Source organism: Carcharodon carcharias, chromosome 1 (assembly GCF_017639515.1).
Source record: "Carcharodon carcharias isolate sCarCar2 chromosome 1, sCarCar2.pri, whole genome shotgun sequence".
Lineage (NCBI taxonomy): Eukaryota > Metazoa > Chordata > Chondrichthyes > Lamniformes > Lamnidae > Carcharodon > Carcharodon carcharias.
In genome coordinates this window covers 241,372,404-241,391,061 of record NC_054467.1, presented here as the reverse complement: position 1 = coordinate 241,391,061, position 18,658 = coordinate 241,372,404, and the positions used below count along the sequence as shown (strand labels likewise).

At 44.0% G+C, this 18,658-nt stretch overlaps 1 protein-coding gene across 8 annotated transcripts in view; it reads right to left on the bottom strand.

Moving 5' to 3' along the window:
- Positions 1 to 18,658, bottom strand: part of ctnna2 (catenin (cadherin-associated protein), alpha 2) — a 1,471,852-nt gene that overhangs the window by 166,342 nt on the left and 1,286,852 nt on the right. The gene's annotated exons all lie outside the window — the stretch shown is intronic.

Below are 18,658 nucleotides of genomic sequence, written 5' to 3'. Positions count from 1 at the left end.
TCCTAATGGTCAACTCATTTCCTACAAAAGCCTGCATTGAAAATGTAGGATTACAATCTTGTTTTTGGCTTGAACAGCCAGTTTGAGAAATCTTAGCCTTCATTTGCAGCCTTGCCTTATGGAAATAAAGACCCCAGAATTGACTCTTAAGTTTGGCATTTCCAAGTTTCATCCTAGTTCCACTTAATGATACTTGACACTTGCCAGTAGAGATCACTGGATGGGCAGTCATAGGTGACAGCCCTGGATGATTTCCGAATCGATGCAGGCATACTCAGGTGGAGCCCCATTACCCTCTCTCAGACCAGTTACTCCAGCACAAAACTTGGCTTCAAGCTGCACTGTCCAGCCTTTATCACTCAACACTATACAAGGCAGTGCCTTTAACTCTCAAGCCATTGGCAGCATTATTGCTTCTATTTGAACTGACACAAGGCCTATTTGGCGATATTTTTTCACAAAGCCATGGCATTTGACAAACCATACACACATTCATAAGCTGCACATAAGGAAACGGCACTTCATACTGGTTAGATTGCGTTCAAAGCTCTGCTGCTGACCAAATCTGCCAGCAGTGTATGAACTTCACCGACATTGGCTGCAGCAGAAAGAAGGGAAATACTGCCTCAGGATAAAATGCAAGATATCAGCAAGGGTTCACACCAAGATGATGCCATTAACATGCTAGATCAAGTTTGATAGTAATAATGGCCACTCAGGCTTCAGAAAATACAATTCACTGATGAAACACAGGCAGACCTCTTAACAAGAATAAACAAGCATGAAGCTGAGTACTTATCCTCCACCTACCAACCCCAGCCCTGCCATACGGCTCTGAAAATAAACTTCAACCTGTGCCACTCTGCACTTGCATGGGAGGCACGTCAGTGTTACACATCAGGACATAAAGGGAAAGCCTGTCAGGACGATTGTTTATGATGCCAGGGAGGGTCACGAATGGTGATTATAAAGCATGAGAATGAGGCCCCTAATTGACAAGCAGTTCATTTGCCAATGTAAATTTAGCGTTTCTTTCACAAGCCCAGGTGAAGCATAATCCAAAACTGGGATAAAAGTTGCACAGTTGTGACCATGTTCCTCCTTATTGCTGGTTGGAAAAGGGCACTGAACTCAGGACAATTAGCAGTGCCAGAATGATCCCCTTTGTTTGTTCAATCCGGTCAAAGGTCAATTTTCTAACCATAAATGTTCACCACACTGGACTGCTCTGTAGCAACAGCAAGGAAGGCAACTCTTAAGAATCACTGCATACAGGTTGCATGGTTAAATTCAACAGTAAAGCTGGCAGCGGTACTGACCCACCCTGTGCCACAACGGCATGATATTTGGCCTTTAAGAGACAATTTTTCAACTCACTGGTGGGTGATGAAGCATTAACATTGACACATGTCAAACGTTGACATGTAAAAAGGGTCTGCTACCACGGAACAAGCCATGCTGCCCAGTGGCGCTGACAGTGTGTTTGCACCAAATGAGATAATACTGCACCAAGAATTGATATATGGTGCCGACAGCATGATTGTGCCAGATGAGTTAACAGTGCACCAAGGGTTGAACAGACATTCCACTATTACTCTACGTGAAATTCCATTGCACAAAATGAATCACTGCACTCAGCTTCAGAGCACACTGCAGCACAAAGAGCAGAGAGGGTAACTATATTCATTTGTGCTCCCAGAAAGTGAGTTAGCATTGCCAGCTGTGACTTTTGGCACAATACAAATGAATTAAAATATCAGCCCAAGGCATGGTCTTAGCATTAACTCCACAAGTTACAAAAACAACAAACCCTTATCAAATACATCTGTAAATGAATGAGCTCTTTGGTGAATGGAACATTTTGGTACCAAACCGGTGAGGATTTTTCACTGATGGAGTGTTGTTGTGATGCCTTTCATATTAGCGAATGTGCCAAAACAAATGATGGCAAATTAACGCATTTGAGGAAGTTTTCTCACCCGATAGATGATGGAGTTACAGAATGCATCAGGAAGGCACTGAAATGTGCAGTGTGAATGAGTTTGAAAAACAACTGGATATGTTTCTGAAGAATTCTGATGCTGTCAGGTATGTTGAGAAAACAGATGGATGTTGCTAATCTCTGGAAAAGCAATGGGCTTGCTGGGCCTAACAGCCTGTCTTTGATTCTAATTAGTTTTTAATAATTTTATACAGTTATAATCACTGCAGATGACCATCTTAGTGAGAACAAAGGCACACTCCCTCATTGTTATAAATTGCTTCAATTCTAACACTACTGGCAGCAGCTCTGGGAAAATGGCAAATGCTTCTTAGTATAAGAGCAAGCATTTTCATGCAGCAGGAGTGAGTTATTTGTAGATCAAACTAGATGAGTTTAATGTATCCAAAGTCCAATTGCAGACAGTACACTTGTAAGAAATTGGGGTCTTTAATAAGGGGGTATTTTCTGCATTTTAGGGGATTAGCTAAACAGCTTTGATTCTCTCTCTGGAAAGAGGATTTCTAAACACATTGACTTCTAAACAGTTTTAGTTTGGGCTGCCATGCTGACATTCCTAAGCTGGTAGAATGGTGCCTTGTGCATCCCTTTATCTATGCAATTGTTTAGAAAGATCCAGGATATGACCCTCAGTATAATGTAAACTAAAAAGCTGACCTCGAGCAGGACGATGAACATGGGAGGTGGTAACCACCTTGACAGTTTGTGTGCCTGTCCTGTTTCCATTGGTCAGAATAGTTCGAATAGATGATTGATACTGGACCAGACCCCAGGAAAAGGGGACAAATGCCCACACACAGGGGCCAGTTCCTGGTGGTGTCATATGCTGGTGAGGTCCTACTGAGGGATCAAATACTGCTGAGGTGTCAGGGATGTGGCAATACTTGTCTGTGGCTACCTTCTTAAGATGGACGAGGAGGAGGAGGATGGTAAAATCGAAACATTCTGTGTCAATTACTTGTCTGTCGTCTGAAACCAGTAAACCACAATTGTACTTTTCCTGTCCAATTAGTTATTAATGTTAGTTAATCTAAACTGTTGTTTCTTCATGAACTCAATAAACCATCTTATAATTACTTATGACTAGTTGGCTATCTAATTAGGTATCTGTGGTCCCGAATCCTGAAATCTTGCAATTGGTGTCAGAAGTGGGATACACAGTAGTCCAGGTATAATTGGCTTGGAATTTGAGAAGCAACAGTTTTAGATTGTGGTTAAACGTGTGGTGGTTATTAAGTGAAGCTGGGAATCACAATGGCATATGCTGGGAAACGGCTGATAGAGAGTTTGACTGCTAAAACAAGCTGGCCTGGAGCGAGGGGGATACTGGGATTTGATGGGCTTTCTAAAAAGGTTCTGAAAGGAAAGATGCAGTTGAACAAGTTCCCGAATAAATTGTTCTACGGTGTTTGTGTGTTTGCCTTACATCTGAATAAAGAGTATAAAGAGTTAAGGGAATGGAATTAAGGGAACTTACAAAAGGGATTGACTCTTTCGATCAGTTATGCTGTGAACAGCGGCACAAGACAGGGTATGTTAAAAAAACAGGTAAAAAAAACAGACGAAACATCGGAACCCATGAGGGTTGAAGTGGCTCCAGAGAAGCCAAATGAATATTTCTTTTCAGAGTTAAAAAGGGACCAGGAAGGTTCCAAAGCAGAGTTAGTGCAGTGATTGTAGGTATGACCTTTCCTACTGCCTTTAGGGGTGTTGGGGAGGTTGCAATGAGCCCTAACGAATGAGCCCTAAGTGTGGGTAATCTGGGGGCAGAGCCTTCTAGTCGTGGACCTGGTTCAAGCATGTAGTTTTTAAAAGAGCACTGTAATAAAGTTATCTGTTTCAAGTAAGAAACCTGACCTGTATATCAAGTTTATTACATTTGGTGACAAGAGTAAAATGACTCCGACGCTGCACCTCGCCTTGAGAATGTGAGTACATCAATTCTTAAGAAAGAAAGAAAAGTCATGTCACTCTTCAGCAGAATCGACCCTTATGACAGATCCATGGGAGACCGGAGCCAGTATGTAGAGCACCTAAGTTTTTATTTCATGGCGAATGAAATAACCATGGAGGAAAAGCAGAAAGCAATTCTTTTGAGTGTGTGTGGTATCAAGATAGCCTTATCGGCAGTTTGGCGGCCCTGAACGCGCTCAATTCTAAATCTTTTAATGAGTTGGTAGGCCTCGTAAAGATTCATTTTCAGCCAAGGCCATCAGTAATAATGCAGAGGTTTAAGTTTAACTCAAGAGTAAGGGCCCTGGGAGAGTCAAACGCAGTTGGACTGAGCAGACACACTCTATGACATGTTGGTTTGTAGTGTTCAGGACAATGCCATTCAGTGCCGTTTACTCACAGAGGCACGCCATTGAAATAACACTAGCTATGGAAAGGGCTGCAAAGGACTCGAGGGCTTTACAGAGTGTGCAACATGGCACCGTTCTTCAGTTGGGGCGGGAACCTATTGCCGGACGTGGCACAAAAACCAGAGAGACAGCAACGAAGCGGGAGACAGCCTCTGCTGCTCAAAAATCGAAACGGCCATTAGAAGCACCTCAGCAATGATTCAGAAATTAATCTGTTACAGATGTGGGGTAACCATGTACCAGAAACCTGCAGATTCAAGGAGGCAGAAAAAGGGCACATTATAAAGCAATGCAGGGCAAAACCGAGACAGCCCATAAGACAACAGACCTAAATGATTGAAGTGTATAATATAACAGAACCTAAGGCTGCCAATATCTACTCCCTGTACAATGTCAACGCAATAAAAACTGAACCAATAACTGTCACCATTCAAGTGAATGGGAAGCCACTAGTAAAGGAGGTAGACACGGGAGCCTCGACCACAGTGGTGGGAGAACACACATTTAAATACCTAAACCAAGGTACCCAGCCACTGAATCTGGAGCAAACCACAGTTCAACTGAAGACATAGACTGGAGAATCCATACAGGTAAAGGGCATCACCACAAAACCTGTGTCCAATGAGCAACAGACAGTCCAGCTTCCAGTGATTGTAGTGAACGGTGAAGGACCTAGAGTTCTGGGCCATGACTTGTTACAAAAAATTAGGCTCAACTCGTCAGAAATATTTCAAGTGGGAACAGGAAGAGTTTCTGAGTTGATAAGGGAATATGACAGTGTATTTTGGAATGAGAATTGAAGGGCCTTCACAGGATACAAGAGTCCCTCAGGTCAGAAATGACTCCACTGGAAAATCATAAGAAGAAACAAAACACATTTAGTGTCATTCTGAACAAACTGAAGAAACAGTTGGCAGAAAAGACTCAGCAGTGTTCAATGTTCCAGGAGGAAGCCAAGAGGTACAAGAAGGAGACAGAAGAGCTGAAGAACCAGCTAACTGAAACAAAAGAGGCATTAGAAGGAAAAGTCGTGGAACTTTCCAAGATGCGAGTGGGTAATGAAGCCATACCGAACTGAACCACGTTAAGGTTTCACCAGAGAGAAATTTGGCCGACTGGGAAACCAAACTGAAGGACAAGACAAATCTCTGTGGAAAACAGAAAAGGAAAAGACAGAACTCAAATCAGAAATGCCAATCGGCTACGTTTCCAGTGCCCTCTCAGCAGCTGAGAAGGGCTATTCCCAACGTGCAAACTTTCAAATCAGGAGCGAAGAGGTTATCTGAAGGTACTCTCGAAACTCGACTTCCACGTTTTCTTCTCAACTATCATATGGCTCCTCCTGCAACAATGGGCTCAACACCATCTGAATTACTGATGAAACGCTGTCTACACATAAAGTTAAGTCTAGTGTTTCCAAACTTAGAGGGGAAGGTAGAAAATAATCAGAGCAGTCAAAAATTGAATCACGATGTTCATAGCAAAGCTTGAAGATTTTCTGTGGAGATACAGTTGTCGTGCTGAATTTTGGAAATGGACCTAATTGGGTTCCTGGTATAAATGTCTCAGAAGTGGCACCCTTATCATTCCATGTAGAAGTGGAAGAGCGGATTGTTCAAAAACATGTGGATCACCTAAGGAGTAGAGAAACATTCTGACAAGCAGTTATTCCACCTGTAATTGATATAAAACCTTTAATCCCTGAAGTGACAGATCAACCTAGAATGTACATACCTGATGTCTCTGCTGAATTGCCTAATCCTGAACTGTCACTTTCAAAAGATGTAGCCGATGCTGCAGCTCCTGATCATGTTGATCTAGTGGCAGAATCTCAAGTGACAGAGCTATGCCACACCATTCTAATCAAATTTGAAACCACCTCAGAGACTTAATCTTTAATCACATGATCTATGTATGTATGTTTATTTTGTGGATTAAAATATTCTTTGTAAATCAGAAATGTAAAAAAAACTAAAGGGGGAAGAAATGTAGTGATTGTAGGTATAACCTTTCCTACGACCTTTAGGGGCCACGTGATTGTACTGACAAATGAGCCCTAAGCATGGGTAATCCGGTGGGTGGGGACCTGGTTCAAACATGTAGTTTCTAAATGAGCGCTGTAATAAAGTTATCTGTTCCAAGTAAGAAACCTGCCCAGTACATCATGTTTATTATAGTTAGAAAGCAATGATTTTAAACAGATAAAAGCAAAAAACTGCGGATGCTGGAAATCCAAAACAAAAACAAATGATGCTGTCAGACCTGCTGAGTTTTTCCGGGTATTTTTATTTTTGATTTTAAGCAGATCCTAGCTGTAGGCTGCCTAGGATCAAAACAAGAGATGGACTGGGACTTTCTCAAGGTCCTAGTTAGTATCAAACAGGTCCCCACCGAAAGCCCAAGTGTATTCACAGAGAGGTCTGACTCCTGTCCCGTCATCCACAATCCTTACATCGACCCAACAGAGTACTTTTGCCCAGCTGAGACTATGCTGCACAATCGAGTCAAGCTATTGTTAAAGCAGCGTGTTGTTCGCAAACATCAAAGATTCAAAAAAAATTGGGTTAGAGGAAGAAGCTAAAATGGTTAAAATTCAAATGACACACTTTACTGAATTTAAACTGCTGTGAGTGTCTCTTTAGAAAAAAGATTCCAAACAGTACTGGTATACCACTGTGAAGGCCCATTTGTTCCCAAAATATAAAGGTAAGTCTGGAGTTTAGCAGCACTCCAATTTGAACTCCAAAACACTTTGTGTCAGAGCAAGCTAAAGAAGGGCGACTAAAATTCAAACTAAAAACACGTTTTACTGGCTTTTTCTTTCAAATTTGATAAAGAGCGAACATCGGAAATTGAAAATTGTTTTAAATGAGGGAAAGGATAAGCAAAAGAGATGAGAAGGGTTCTGTTCCTTTTCGAGAGCCTGCAAAGCTGCAGTGATGACTTTTTAAAGAAGCCCTTCAAAGCACTAACAACGTTTCAAAATAATTGGAATTTAATCTAAAATTTGGGAGAAGTTGAGGAAAAGCATTGAATGGAGCAAGTTTAAAATTGATTTTAAAGTTTGTTTTTTTTTTGTGCTCGGGGAAGTTTTTTAAAATTATGTTAAGTGACGCAACTGCATGCCAAGTTTTCTCTGCCTGCCCCACCACCTAAACCTAGCCACAAAGTTAACTCTTTCTGCTGACAGCTGCTTCTTTTTAAAAAAAAATTAATCATGCAACCTTTGGATAACTAAACATATATTGGGCGTTATTAGATTTTAAGTTTCTAAATTAACAGATATGACTGGATATATTAACCCATTGAGCTCTTGGCCAGAGCCACAATGGATGGTCTGTGTTTTTTTTTTAAACAGTGAGTGAACCAGCTCCGAGTGAACCCAGAAGTTTTGAGAATTAAGGTACAGCAAAAAGGAATTACCTTCCAGAGACTTGGCCTTCACCATTCAGGCTGTTTGTTACTGGCTGTTATGTTTCGTGACAAAGGCCAGGGTTTTCCGGCCCGGCCAGCGCCCCAACAAAATGTCCATTGACTGGAAGGTCGCAGTGGTGGAAAATCCCGCCCAAAGTGTGTGGGTATGGGAGATCTGGAAATCACCTCCAAACTGATTGCAAACGCTTTTATCTCTGGTGCAAAACCATCATTTAGAACCACCAAAGCCTGTTTGTGAAATCGGAGTTGACAAATGACTGGACATGTGTTGCTATTTCAAGCGTTCAAATGGAAATTTACCTGACGTTTAAGGGGAATGAACAGATTCTAATTTTTCCAGAAAAACTAATGGAAAAACAGTCTAGGTGGTTTCTCAGTATCAAAAAAAATAAAAGTTTGTTTTGGAAGAAATAAATTGAACACAAAATCTGTCAGGCAACCAAGCAAAATTGAAATATTAATGTCTGGAATCAAGTGGGAATGTTTAAGTTCTGTTTTAAAGATATTATGAAAACATGTTATTAGACTGTAAAGTTTCTTCAGAGCTCCTGAAAGAGGTACAATGGCAATTAATGGGATACCTCACTTAGAATAAAAGATAAAAATAGTGAAAAAGGACACAACCCCAAATGGGAATTGGAATAACTCACCTTGGGTGGAATATATAAATCTGGTATTGATGTACATTCTAGTGAAAGGGAAGTGTAGATAAGATGAATATGGTGACAGCTTTCTCTTGGAGATGTTTGAACTTTTTAAGAGAACTGAATTTGTTAGTTTGTGGAGCTCAGGATGACGCCATACAGCACCACTTATTCATCGAGGTTGACATCGACTTTAAGCGCGTCCTAGAAATCTCCCTCACCATGGAAAGTGCTGGGAAAGACTCATAGGCTGTGCAACACATACAACATGGTGTTGTTCTTCATGTGAGGCAGGAACCTACCACTGGGCGTAGCGTGAAAACCAGACCCACAGCATCGAAGCGAGATACAATGTCCGCTGTTAGAAACATGAAAAGGCCGAGGAGAAACATTTCAGCAGCGGCTCCAAAATTAAGTTGTTATAGATATAGAGGTGACCACGGACTAGACACTTGTAAGTTCAAGGAAGGAGAACGCCATTACTGCCATAAGAAAGGTCACATAGTAAGGCAATGGAGGGCAAAGTCGAAACAGCATGCAAAGCAGCAAACCAACATGACAAATTTAGAAATACAGCAGCACCTGAAGCTGCCGACACTGTCGGTTATTTCCTGTATAATGTAACTGCTGTAAAAACTGAACCTATCACTGTCACAATCCAAGTTAATAAGAAGCCACCAATAATGGAGGTGGATACGGGTCCCTCAATTACAGTGGCAGGAGAGGACACATTCAAATACCTTAATGAAGGTAGATGGCCAATAAACTCGGAGTAGACAACCGATAAATTAAAGACGTACACTGAAGATACTATTCAGGTAAAGGGCATCACCTCAGTACCATGTCTTATAGTTAACGGACAATCCAGCTGCCTGTGATAATAGTGAAAGGAGAAGAACCCAGTCTTGTAGGCCAAGACTGGCTACAGAAGATCAAGCTCAGCTGATCTGAGATATTTCACCTCAGGAAAACAGGACGAGTTCCTGAACTGCTAAAGAAAATGACAGTGTATTTTGGGACAATGCAGAGTCCTTTGCAAGGACTTCCCCAAGTGGTAGTATACCTAGATGTTGTTCTGATCACACGGTCAACCGAGACCGAACATTTTAGCCAACCTGGTGCTAAGAAGGGTCATGGAAGCCGGCTTACGGTTAAAGAAGGAAAAATGCACATTTTAAGCCGGAAGTTACTTACCTGGCTTACAGGGTGGACGCCAAGGGTTTATATCCAGTAGAAGAGAAAGTTTGGGCAATAAAAGATGCACCCTCACCATCCAATGTAATCAAACACCTTTATGCACCGTCCTGGCTTACACATTGCAATGTGAACACACTCAGTCATCCCTTGCTACCAGATAGCATTGTATATGCTCCTGTTCCAAAGAAGTTGTGCTATGACTGAATTTCTTGGATTCTTCATCTGTGTGTGAGAAGCAAATTAGAAATTGGACGAACAGAGATCCAGTATTGTCAAAAGTCAGAGAGTTTGTTTTGCAAGGATAGTCAAATTCACCTTTATCTGAAGATTTGAGACCATTGCATGCCAGAAACATAGCATTAAGCTGTCAATATGGAATTTTGTTGGGGAGGTCAAGAGTCGTCATCCCTTCTCAAGGAAGAGAGCCACTCTTGACAGAGCTTCAAAGTGTGCATCAAGGTATATCAAAGATGAAACTGCTTATGTGAAGCTACTTCTGGTGGCCAGGCATTGACAGTGACATTGAAAGCATGGTCAAGCACTGTCTCCATTGTCAGCAACAACAGAAGTTGCCTGTTTCAGCTCCCCTGCATTTGTGGGAGTGGCTTAGCTGACCCTGGATTAGACTACATATTGATTATGTAGGACCATTATTAGGAACCATGTTTTTATTGATTGTAGATGCACGTTCTAAATGGGTGGATGCATACGAAGTCAAAATTCCAACATCGAAGGCAACTATGGAGAAGCTGCATCACTGTTTTAGCATACATGGCCTACCTGAAATCATTGTTTCTGAAAACAGTACATCCTTTACCAGCACAGAGTTTCAGAACTTCATGAATCTGAATCTGAATGGAATCAGACAATTTATAAAATCCCTTTACCATCCCTCATTAAATGGTTTAGCCAAGAGAGCAGTACAAACTTTCAAGTCTGGTATGAGAATGTTATCAGAAGGTACTCTAGAACCTCGACTTCTCAGTCATTGTTCAACGCCAAGATAGAATCGTTCATAAGCACACAGATCATATTCATGTTAGAGAGACATTCCAACAACCAACTATTCTGCTGTGATTAACGTTGAACCGTCAACTCCTGAGGTGACAGATCGACCTGGAATAGACATACCTGATGTCTCTGTAGAGTTGCGAAACCCAGAACTGGCACTTTCTAATGATGTGCCTCACTCTACAGCTCCAGATCCTGTCGATCCTGTCGAGGAACTTCAAGTGATAGAGCTACACTGCTCTAGTCATATAAGGAGAGCACCTCAGAGACTTGATCTTTAATCACCTGAAGTTATATACATGTATATGTTGTTGGGTATGCAATTGCTTCCCTGTAAATAGAAATTGTAAAAAACTAAAGGGTGAGGAAATGCAATATCTGAAGTTATAGCCTCTCCTGCTGTCTGTCAGGGGGCATGTGATATTCTGAGAGGCTCCAACCAATGAGTCCTAAGTGCAAGAAATCTGGGGGGTGGGGATTCCTGATGAGAGTCCTGATCGAGCATGTAGCTCTCTGTAACAAATTCTATCTGATTCTTGTTGGAACCTATCCGCTCCATCGAGTCATTACACTGATTCAGCATCTCATCACTCAACTCAATGCTCTCATCATTCATCATGCTAAAATCAGCTTCTAAAACTGCTGCCTTATTTCCTTGGCAAATACCTGTGATGCATAGAGAGATTTGCAACTAATTTGCACCTCTGTGTTTAAGCCGAACTCTGTAAGCTTTTATATCCAAGCATAATTGGTATTTCTGGTTCAAATAGTTACGCTTAAATCCATAAAAGTCTAGGCCCTGTTCAAGCAAATCGATGGAACAATTTTCATTTTCACAGGACAACATTTGCTGTTGTAAATGCTCACCTACCTTTCTAGGGCAGATTTGTCGTGAAGTTTGGCTACTTAGAGCTTAGGGTTTTCTTGGCTCTATGAGTGCCTTATTGCATTCAAAATGATGCTTGTGGCACGTGCATACACTTTTGGTGCTAGCTATCCTGGATGCCATTTTGGTGAGGGCGTTAGTGGATACTCAGGGAGCTTCTGCGGAAGTATACAGAGTAGGCAGATTGTGAAGTTAATTAGCACATAATGCTGATTTGGCATGAGTGCTACCAATTGAAGTTCAATGCTTCAGCTAATGGCCTCTTGAAACTTTGCACAGCCGAACATGTGCCAAGCAGCTGGGTGCACACGTCCCACCCCCCCACCCCAGCCCCCAGCCTCCACCAGTGCTACTTAATGGAATCATCAACTAATTTTAAACAATTTGCTGCTTAACGTATATGCCTGCTGCTGCAATTATAGATTGTAGAATCTGGTGGTTTCCAGAATCATTTAAAGCTGCTGAAGAATATAAAAAATGGTGTGGCATGTGCTGAAGGACTTTATCCTGAGTTCAATGATTCTACTTAAACCACTTCGTGCCAGATATGGTTGCAGTAGTTTGTATCCCCTTGGCCTACAGCATTACAGGGGAGAATGAGCAGAGGTGACACAGAGCAGGAAAAGTTTCTGAAGAGGGAGGAGAAGGAGGAAAGGGAAGAGGACTCTTAGGCTAGACCAGCATTTATTGCCCATCCCTAATTGCCCTTGAGAAGATGGTGACGAGCTGCCTTCTTGAACTGCTGCAGTCCCTGTGGTGTAGGTATACCCAGAGTGCTGTTAGGTAGGGAGTTCCAGGATTTTAACCCAGCAACAGTGAAGGAATGGTGATACAGTCCAAGTCAGAATGGTGTGTGGCTTGGAGGGGAACTTGCAGGTGGTGGTGTTCCCATGCATCTGCTGTCCTTGTCCTTCTAGACGGTAGAGGTCACGGGTTTGAAAGGTGCTATCAAAGGAACCTTGGTGAGTAGCCAATGCATATTGCTATCACTGTTTGGGGTGGAGGGAGTCAATGTTTATGAAGGTGGATGGGGTGCCAGTCAAGCGGGCTACTTTGTTCTGGATAGTGTCGAGTTTCTTGAGTGTAGTTGGAGCTGCACTCATCCAGGCAAGTGGATCCATCATACTCCTGACTCATGCCTTGTAGATGGTGGACAGGCTTTGGGGAGTCAGGAGGCAAATTACTCTCCATAGGTTTTCCAGCCTCTGATCTGCTCTTTTAGCCACAGTATTTACATGGTTGGTCCAGTTCAGCTTCTAGTTAATGGTAACCCCCAGGATGTTGGTAGTGGGGGATTCAGTGATGGTAATGGCATTGAATGTCAAGGGGAGATAGTTAGATTCTCTTTTGTTGAACAGGTTATTGCTGAGTAAGTGCCACTTGATAGCACTGTTGATGACACTTTCCATCACTTTTAATGATGGAGAGTAGACTGATGGGGCAGTAATTGGCTGGATTGGATTTTTCCTGGGCATGGAATACCTGAGCAATTTTCCACATTGCCAGTCCAGTGTTGTAGCTGTACTGGAACAGCTTGGTCAGGGGCTTGGCTAGTTTTGAAGCGCAAGTCTTCAGTGTAATTGCTGTAATGTTGTCAGGGCCCATAGCCTTTGCAGTATCTAGTACCATCAACCATTTCTTGATATCACATGAAATGAATTGAATTGGCTGAAGACTGGCATCTGTGATGCAGGGGATTGCAGGAAGAGGCTGAGATGGATCATCCGCTCGGCACTTCTGGCTGAAGATTATAGCAAATGCTTCAGCCTTATCTTTTGCACTGATATGCTGGGCTCCCTCATTATTGAAGATGAGGGTATTTATGGAGCCTCCTCCTCCCATGAGCTGTTTAATTGTCCACCACCATTCACAACTGGATGTGGTTGGACTGCAGAACTTAGATCTGATCCGTGGGTTGTGGAAATGCTTAGCTCTGTCTATCGTTTGCTGCTTCCGCTGTTTGGCATGCAGTAGTCCTGTGTTGTAGCTTCACCAGGTTGACACTTCATTGTTAGGTCTGCCTGGTGCTGCTCCTAGCATGCCCTCCTGCACTCTTTAAGGAACGAGGGTTGATCCTCGACTTAATGGTAATGGTAAAATGAGGGGTATGCCGGGCCATGAAGTTACAGATTGTGATTGTATATAACTGCATACAACTGTACAAATCTGCTGCTGATGATGGCCCACAATCCAACATGGATGCCCAGTTTTGAGCAGCTGGATCTGTTCAAATCAATACCATTTAGCATGGTGGTAGTGCCACACAACACGATGAAGGGCATCCTCAATGTAAAGATGGGCCTTTGTCTCCATAAGGACTGTGCAGTGGTTACTCCTGCCAATACTGTTATGAAAAGAATCATCTGCAACAGGTAGATTGTTGAGGATGAGGTAAAATAGGTTCTTTTCCTTGTACTGGTTTCCCTCAGCACCTGCCAAAGGCCCAGTCTAGCAGTTATATCCTTTAGGACTCAGCCAGCTCAGTCAGCAGTGGTGTTATCGAGCCATACTTGGTGATGGACATTGAAATCCCCCACCCAGGGTATATTCTGTGTTGTTGTCACCTTCAGTGCTTTCTCCAAGTGGTGTTCAACATGGAGGAGCACTGATTCATGAGCTGAAGGAGGGCAGTAGGTGGTAATCGCAGGAGGTTTCCTTGTCCACGTTTGATCTGATGCCACGATACTTCATGGGTCCAGAATAAATGTTGAGGACTCTCAGGGCAACTCCCTCCCGACTGTATACCACTGTGCCACCTCTGCTGGGTCTACCCAGGGATGGCGACAGTAGTGTCTGGGACATTGCCTGTTAGGTATGATTCTGTGAGCATGACTATATCAGGCTGTTACTTGATTAGTCTGTGAGATAGCTCTCCCAATTTTGATACAAGCACACAGATGTTAGTAAGGAGGACTTTGCAGGGTCAACAGGAGCAATTTTCCTACCTCAATCTCAGTGAGGTATAACTGGATTTTCCCTCTGGGCATCTGAACCCAGAGCTCATCCACGTTCAATCAGATGTCATGACACTGACATGCCAGCACATCAAGGTGACCACCATGGAGGCCTTGGTCCAGTAGTTGGTGCTGGATATGAGCTCGGACCTGCACACCATCGCTATAACCATGAGTGGGATCCATCAGTGGCAAGGCGAGAGAGGGACGGGGCACCTTGACCTCCCTCCAGGAGCTCCTTCTCCTCAAGGAGTCAGGGAACGGCCCTTGGGCACCCACAGGGAGGAGGAGCGTCAGCTGCACACCCCAGGGCAATCCACCCAGGACTTTCTTGGGCTGTCCAGCTGCTCCAAGTCCCCTCTGCCTTAACCCCAGCAACTCCAACTGCCCTGGCTGAGCAGAGTGCACCTTCCCTTGAGCAGGAGACCCAAAGCAGGCCAGGAAACTGCTACAGTGAAGAGGTGGAGGCCTCAAATGGGATCAGAGTGAAGCTCCACTAAATCTGATGGGTGCCCTTTATTATCAGCAACATTTTCCGGGCCACAGATGCCAAGGTAATGATGGACGGGAACTTGGGAAGCTCCAAGGCTGGGTGATGAGTGCTGGTCAATGATCAGATGCCGGTGCTGCTGAAGCTCTCTCTGTGTACACATAGGTGACCTGAGTCACGGGCTCACATACGTTTACTGAGAGTGAAAGATCACTGCGTCCTTAAGAACCACCAAAAGCAGATTATGCAGGTCTGTGCGAGATACCCTGGGAGCTCGCACAACTCTTACATCTTGAGTCACCCGCATTAGCCACGGATCTTCGAGGGCCCTCAGCGCATTCAGGGTTGGTTCATCGGTGACAAAGGCTAACCCCAAAAGACATGGCTAATGACACCCATTCAGTGGCCACAGGGTGCTTCAGAGGAGGGGAGCAATGAGGCTCATTTAGTGACAGGCTCCTTTATTGAGCAGGCCATTGGCATCTTGAAGATGCATTTAAGATGTCTGGAACAGTCAGGCAGATCAGATCAGCTGGATGTTGAGACAGTGGAAGCCTTTTCTATTGAGGAGTCCATGTGGCTGCTCCCAGGAAGCTCTTAAAGCCACATGTGTGCAGTCAATGGCACTCTGCACTGTTCTGGCAGCCTTCATCCAGGGAGAACTGGACGTAACCGTGTGCCTTACTGAATAGGGCGTCAGTAACCATGCGGATGCATTTATGAGTGGAGGATGGTGATATTCCACAGAGGTCATCAGTGGAGCCCTGGAACAAGCCAATCGCAAAAGAGTTGAATGCAATGGTCACCGTTAGAGCCACTGACAATTAATGGCCTCCTAGGCCCTACGCCATCGGATCCTCCCAAATAATGTGGCAGATGTGAGCTACCACATCCCTTGTCAAGCGAAGGCCTCTATGGCACTGTCTCTCGCTCATCTGCAAGCATGAGAGGCATCCCTGGGTCGCGCTAAACCTCTCCACAGAATTGGTCTTTCCACCTCAGCTTCTGGGTCTTCATGGGACCCCGCTGGCCCATGTTCCTCAGGGACAGGCTCTTCCCTTTGCCCTGCCTGATGGCGATGGGCCTTTCTTCTCCTCAATTCTATGAGAGCAATGAAAAAGGCAGCGTTGCCTGCTGCCTCCATTCTGCACTCCTCCTTGTCTCTGTGGAAAAATTGAACAGAGACACGGTTGAGCATAAAACCTTGCAATGGTCACCTTCCATCTCCAAGCTAGGACATCAATGCAAAGCCCTTGTTCTGCCCTGGTTTCAGGCATTCCATCCCGGGGATCCTTCCTTGCAGCTGTTGCACAGCCTTAAGGATCAGTGGAAGCTGAACCACCCACCCCCACCCCCACCATCACCCCCTCCGAAATGCCACAAGCATGACAGTGCTTTCAAAATGGGCTTTGGATCTAGATGAGTAAGGCCAGGCATTGCAAGCCTCCCCAACTGTAACTGTGCCACCGGCAGCCCAATACCAAGATGTGCTAACCCCCAGTGCCGAGATATGCGCACGACTGACACAGAACGGACAGGCTTTCCCTTCCCTGGACTGGGACCAGGCCAAATGTGCCAGGCATAGCCTTGTAGCTTGTGCACACAGCCCCAGAACTGTGTCTGCTTTCTGGCTCTGGCTATATGGTGTGCACAGCCCCAGGACTGCCCCAGACCTATGCACTCTCTTCCTTCTCACCACCCTCCTTCAATTATTAAATCTGGAGATGAAAACTGGCCTCAGCCTGACAACTATCATCGATTGTCATAAAGACCCATCCAATAGGCCTCTTTAGGGAAGGAAATCTGTCATCCTTACCTCATCTGGTCTAAATGTGACTCGAGACTCACAGCAATGTAGTTGACTCTTAACTGCCCTCTGGCCTAGCAATCCACTTAGTTCAACGGCAGTTAGAGGTTGCTAGAGGTCCCATGAAAGGAAAAAGAAGGAAGATATAAGAATACTGCCATGTTTGATGGTCTCAGCCTTGCTGCTGGCTATGGCCTCAGTCATGGCTGCTCTGATATGGCAACTACCATCGACTCCACTGAGGTAGGGATATGCTCCATCCAGTTAAATGCTGCTGCCTTTGGTTATGCATCCTACAAGACAGGGGGAAGTGTGTCAGTGAATATGGTTCAATGTGAATGGGCGATTTGGCTCTCATAGTTGAATAGTCGGTAGTGTGTGTGAGATGTGGGTGTGGGCCTGCAGCAGTGCCAAACATGTGGGGGTGAGGTGAAGCGTCTGAATGTTAGGTATGAGCCGTGATTGCTGGAGATTGTGGGTAGGTGAATGATGGAATGCGGTGCACTGAGCAGTGTGTAAGGGCAGTGATGTAGTTGGTGGGACATGGCATTTGAAGATCCATTCATTGACCTTGGCCATTTGTGTGAGATCATTGGATTTCTTGTGACACTGCATCCGGGTCTTTGGGGATAAACTCCTTGCTACCATGCCAACTTGTCACACTGTCTTCACAAAGTGTGTCTGGTGGGTCCCTTGGCTCCCCTTATGCATAGATAATCTTTCTCCTCTCCATCTGTGTACCAAAACCTCAGCATCAGAAAATCTTAGAGCCCACTCTCTCCCATGTTGTGCCATTCTTGTGTCTTTTCCAATCAGAATCAATTGGAGAATTACATCCAGCCACAATGTTTCTCCCCTTTAAGGGGTACAGGTTAGCTTTAAGCAGTGCAGGCTAGCTTCAATTGTGCTTTTTACTCATAATTTTGCACCCCTCCACCCCCGGATTAAGGGCGCAGCCACTCAATTGCATGCTTAGAGCTGGTTGCAGGCTACAATCAATTGAATTAGTCGGCAACAATACGTTTGTGAGCTGTCTGCATCGAAAGTCACAGCCATGATTCTGGTTCCCATTTTTGCGGCCATTGTGTTATATTGTTCACACTATGTCGCACTGTTAGAAACAGGACCCTGAGTGCCTAAGATGGGTAGATGTTGAAATTATGCCATGCAAATATTGGCTCCAGAACTTTTAATATGTTCTCATGAAATTTACTTTGGGTTAACATCTTCAATAAAAGGGTTAAAGTCACCAGGTTAAGATGTCCAGACAGATGTTTTACCCACTCAGTGACTATCTTCATCAGCGAGGTACCCTGGATGTATAAGCTCCGCCATCCCATTCCAACATATCTTCTGCGGAGGATAATGAGGCATACGCTGAATGGGAAATTTCCATGAATTTGAGGAAGAAACAGAGGGCAAGGAAATTTCTCCTCTATTGCTAAAGACTATCTGACTTTCGATAAACTGTGGCTGCTCGGTAGAAAAAATCACGTTTAGCAGTTAATGAACCCACACTTGGCAGATGCAACTAATAATTTGGAAAAGATTGACTTGCAAACACACATAAAGCAAAGTGATGTTTGTGGACCAAACCATCCAAGTCATTTAACTGATGGTCACTGAAGAATTCATAGCAGCTTTGTGTGAGTTGCTGTTTTGAAGTAGAAAGAGAACGAGGGGTAGCTCCTAAAATGCAGCTTGATTTGTGACAGAGTGAGGAAGATTGTGAGCCGTAGTGGCTGCTAAAGACACACAAATCTTAAAAAGACACTACCTTCCTTCTCCCTGTTGAACAAATGATGAGGCTACATAAAACATATGGTGTCTCTTCATTTTAATGCTAATATGGAAGTCTCTTTCTTTTTA